The 5,000-nt window shown below is 41.7% G+C and overlaps 1 protein-coding gene across 1 annotated transcript in view; it reads left to right on the top strand.

Moving 5' to 3' along the window:
- Positions 1-5,000, top strand: part of bcar3 (BCAR3 adaptor protein, NSP family member) — a 64,313-nt gene that overhangs the window by 15,616 nt on the left and 43,697 nt on the right. The window lies entirely within an intron of this gene.

Below are 5,000 nucleotides of genomic sequence, written 5' to 3'. Positions count from 1 at the left end.
TGGATGTGTTAATAGTCATGTGTTGTTAATTAATATAAATTATGTAAAATGTTAATGAATATGTTATGTATCAAATCCAATAAGACTACTCAAAAAGACTACAAAAAAATGGATACAATTCTCATATTTCACTTATTAATTGGGGCACACACCACAAAACAATATATTTATCAACCTGAATCTGAAATTATGAGACTGGGAATATACCTTACAGTATGTCAGTGACCACCAATGTACGTTAAACATATGAAAAAATATAGGTCCCATAGCGCATAAAACAGGACTTCCCTTGCCTCTGTGATTATAAAGGAGTTGGATGTGCTATCTAAACATGGTGAAAGTATCAAAACGCACGGTCGCCAACTAAATCCACATAATCCATATTAGAAAAGCGAGCCTCTAAACGAGCCGTTTGGACTTCCATAACTTTGTGGCGTCACAAAGGTTCGCTCATTATCATTTTTGTAAGAAACTAATAAATAATAGACTAACAAAGTGTTTTTTGTTGAGCGGTTGTCATTGTTTATTACCGGAGAGTTTTCCCTACCTGTAGCTGCCGGGCCGCGGTGTCTCACGTTTCACTCTTGAAACGGTTAGCCAATCAGAACAGAGGGGTCGTTAATATTAATGAGCCTTAAAGACACAGAGACAGAAACAGCCTGTTCTTGGTAAGGCTCAGAGAGATGCTGGAAAATGAACGTGTAAAAATAGATTGAGAGTGTTTTTGGTACATGACACCACACACACAGCTTTGAATGGACCTCAAGACACAAAATAAAACACTGGAAAGTGGAGAATATGGGACCTTTAAAAAACCCTTTAAAAAAAAAAACCTTCCAGAAGTTACTTCACTGAAATCGTCCTCGACTCCTCATGTTGCAACCTTTACCGATATGAGGCTCTTTAGTAATTCCTCATTACATGGAAGCTGCGCTGGCATGAGTCAGAGTGATTCTCATGTCAAATTCTGCAGAGCTGTGATATTAATTAAAATTACTGAAACAGCTCCCGGCAGAACGCGTCGGATCAGCCATTGAAACGGTGTGGAGGACGTGATTCAGATACGGGACGTTTGACTTGATGCCGCCCGGATAGACAGATATGTACCAGAGATTTTACCTCCTTGCTTAAAGACCCTGAGGCTGAGGCTGGAGGAATGAGGAGTGGCCCAAACACTGCGTTGTTTACACTTTACTTCCGGCCGATCACAAACACACACCGACACACAAGTATGCACGTACGCACGGAACCGTAAAGGGGAAGGAGGGGAGCGGAGCAGGAGAAGAGAGAAAAGAGGTGAGGAAAAAGGGAGAAGAGGAGTGGATGGAATGAGGGGGAGAGAAGAGGAGGAAGGAGGAGAGGAAGGGATGGAATGGGGAAGAGAATGTACCATGCACAGCGCATATCTTCCCACTGAGGAGGGAAAGGAATACATCAGGTTTTTTGTGAGATTGTCCTGTTGGTGAACTCAAATGTTAAGTGATGAGGACATAGACTCCACGCACTCCATGCTTTAATGTCGAAAGCCATAAATCAGCAATATTGAGTTAATGACATTAACCCAAAGACTCAACATTGAAACCAGTAGCAGAGTGTTATCTGAAAGAATATCTAAGAATAAAACTCGCCACTGAATCATTCACAAACACTGAAATTCTTAGAGGCGAGGGTGGCAGTTCCGGTAGGCGGGCCGGGCCAAACCCATCTATTTATTGGTTGGGGAGACACTGGTGCCCTGAGGTAGATAGGTGGTCAGTGTTTGGGAATGAGTGACTCAGCGAGGCATTGTGCCAACAGAGTGCCACTGTGCCAGGGCGGGACTTGGCTTGAGGCCTGGTACCAACAGGAAAAGGCTGAAATGGTTTGACATTTTCCAAACCACATTTTGAATGTAATATAATAATTGTCGTTTGCGATGGGATTGTTGGATACATACAGTAGGTACGCACTCTGTATAATGATATAATACCATTTATTCTATCTTTATGTCGAGGACATTTTGGTCTGTAGACTTCTCTGAAGATTAATGACATACAGCCGATAAAAATATGACCATTCCTTGTTCATGGACCATTTTTGGGAGATTCATCAGAACCATCAGTCTTAACAGGTTAACAAGTTGTGTTTTGCAAAACAAGTCAAACAAATCTGTAAATGGAGTGAGATACCGTCACTTCCATTGTAAATCAAGTCAAGAATTGCATCAGACGGTGACTGGGCCGACCGGAACGGATGGGAAGCTCCAAGATGTGTTGCGAGAATGACACATCATGTTCAAACAGTGCTATAATCTATAACACATAGCCAGTCGAAAGAGTCGGCAACATGAATAGCTGCATGTCTTAATCGATCACGCCGCACACAGCAAGCGCACAGTCCATCTCAGAGTGTACGGATGTTTCTCTGTACTCACTTTCATGAGTCTGTACTCTCCAAGACGACTTGGAAAGATCTTTCTCCGCACAAGAGTATCAATGTGGTACTCTTGGATTTAATATTTGACTCTTGAATCAAGTGTCATTTTCTTGTTTTAAGATATTGCCACTCTAGAAAATACCTGAAACAAGTGAAACTGCTTTGGAAACAAATGGAATTATCTCAACTGATCAACTGATGTCAGAGTTCGTCCCTTGTTTTAAAGGTCCCATATTGTGTAAAACAGGATTCCCCTTGCCTCTGTGATTATATAGGAGTTGGATGTGCTATCTAAACATGGTGAAAGTATCAAAAGACACGGTCGCCAACTAAATCCACACAATCCATATTAGAAAAGCGAGCCTCTAAACGAGCCGTTTGGACTTCCGTAACTTTGTGGCGTCACAAAGGTTCGCTCATTATCATTTTTGTAAGATATAATAGACTAACAAAGTGTTTTTTTCAAAGCAGTTGAGCGGTTGTCATTGTTTATTACCGGAGAGTTTTCCCTACCTGTAGCTGCCGGGCCGCGGTGTCTCACGTTTCACTCTTGAAACGGTTAGCCAATCAGAACAGAGGGGTCGTTAATATTAATGAGCCTTAAAGACACAGAGACAGAAACAGCCTGTTCTTGGTAAGGCTCAGAGAGATGCTGGAAAATGAAGGTGTGAAAATGGATTGAGAGTGTTTTTGGTACATGACACCACACACACAGCTTTGAATGGACCTCAAGACACAAAATAAAACACTTTAAGAAGACCTTTAAGAAAGATAAGATCTCTGGGTGAGATCACCCATCACCTGACTGTGTTTTGGGAAGGATTAATTTAGCATGCCCTGTGATTATTTCATATGCAGGGAAGAAAATCTAAGGGCCAAGCAATGACTAAAACAAGGCTGTAGGTCGATAGAGATCTATTTTCTCCCTTTGTCTCTTTCTCTCTCTATCTCTCTCTCTCCCCAGGTGATTCAGGAGCTGATTACAGATCACACTCCTGACTCACTGTACAGCTTCCTGGAAATACCACCCTCACACACACAAACTGACAAACCCGCCAAGTATTTTAACATGCCTGTGTGAAATAGCACAGAGCGGAGTTTTAGATTTCACCAGAATATTTTTTTTAGTAGTAGTCAACTTACAAGTTTAGCTACTCTGGGATCTGCTGTCACCAAGGACATTCAGGCTGTTTTCCTCTCAGTGTTGGTGATTACAAATTGCCCATATTATGTATTTTGTTATTAGGATCCCCATTAGGTGACGCCTCAGCAACTACTAGTCTTTTATTCCAAAGTATGATACAGAATGAAATATTAACTGGGTCTACTTTACCACGGTTTTATGCATTAGAAGTATGATTTTTAAACTATTTTTTCAAACTAATTGAGTGTTGGTGACTGCAGATCCCATAAATGACCAGTAGTAGTTGTTGTTCATGGACTAAAAAGAGAAAATTCTCAAAAATGATCTTGTTTTCAAGCAAAAGTACACTGTAAAACTTTGAAATTAACACCATGAAGATAGTTTTTTGCTCTCTTCTAGCTTCTGGAGGCTTTTTAAGTTCACAAATTTAGAGTGAATAGTCCAAGATCACAGGAATAACGTATATGTGCATCAGTGTGTGTGTGTGTGTGTGTGTGTGTGTGTGTGTGTGTGTGTGTCCATGCGGGCCATCTGATAGTCTCAGCTTTCATAGTGGCAGGATGGTCTACTTGTATTGTCTGGAAGGAAACTCTCACATACACACACACACACACACATGCACATACACACACACACACATGCACGTGTCTGGGTGTTATCATCTGTAGACAATGCAGAGGAACAGGAGGACAAAGACAGGAGAGAGTGTTGTCCTGAGGGCCAGCCAACACTAACACACACACACACACACACACACACACACACACACAAGGAGCCCAACATGACCTCATACCTGATTTAATGCCATAACGACACATGCAGCGTTCTTCTACTTGTTTCATTTGAAATCTGATCGTTTTCGCCAACATTCCTTCCATATTTTAGTTTAGCTGTGATAAAAATACATTTTAAACCCTGAAAAAAAAAAGAGCTGATTTATGCTTTAAGTTAACAAGTGAATCTATTAGTTTTGTATCTCTTCCAAGCAGCACATCCATTCTTGGTGAAGCATCATGACAAGTACACCTCAAGTTTTTTTTTTTTCTTTTTTAATCCCACACTCCGCAAATAGCAACATTAACTCACACCTAAATCTTCTCTAAGCACCGAACAGCCAAGAGGACGGGGTTGGTGTGTGTGTGTGTGTGTGTGTGTGTGGGATGGGGGGTGTTGGTGTTAGAGGAACAAAAAGACTTAGAGCATGAAATATGAGGCTGTGCAGAGAACACAGAGGAGAGGAGATGAGAGGAGGAGGAGAGGAGGGCAGAAGAGAGAGGGGAGTTTTTTCAGCGCTGGGGGGGTGGGGGGGACAGGACTTGGCTTAAAAAAAAAAAAAGAAAGAAACTCCTCCCAACACAGTAGGCTAGAAGGAGGGGCTGGGCGCTTGCAAATCACTCCCCAGAGAGAGAGAGAGAGAGAGAGAGAGAGAGAGAGAGAGAGA

Source organism: Centroberyx gerrardi, chromosome 9 (assembly GCF_048128805.1).
Source record: "Centroberyx gerrardi isolate f3 chromosome 9, fCenGer3.hap1.cur.20231027, whole genome shotgun sequence".
In the NCBI taxonomy this organism is placed as follows: Eukaryota; Metazoa; Chordata; class Actinopteri; order Beryciformes; family Berycidae; genus Centroberyx; species Centroberyx gerrardi.
Note: the sequence above shows the minus strand (reverse complement) of the source record. Positions and strands in the feature narration are given on the sequence as shown.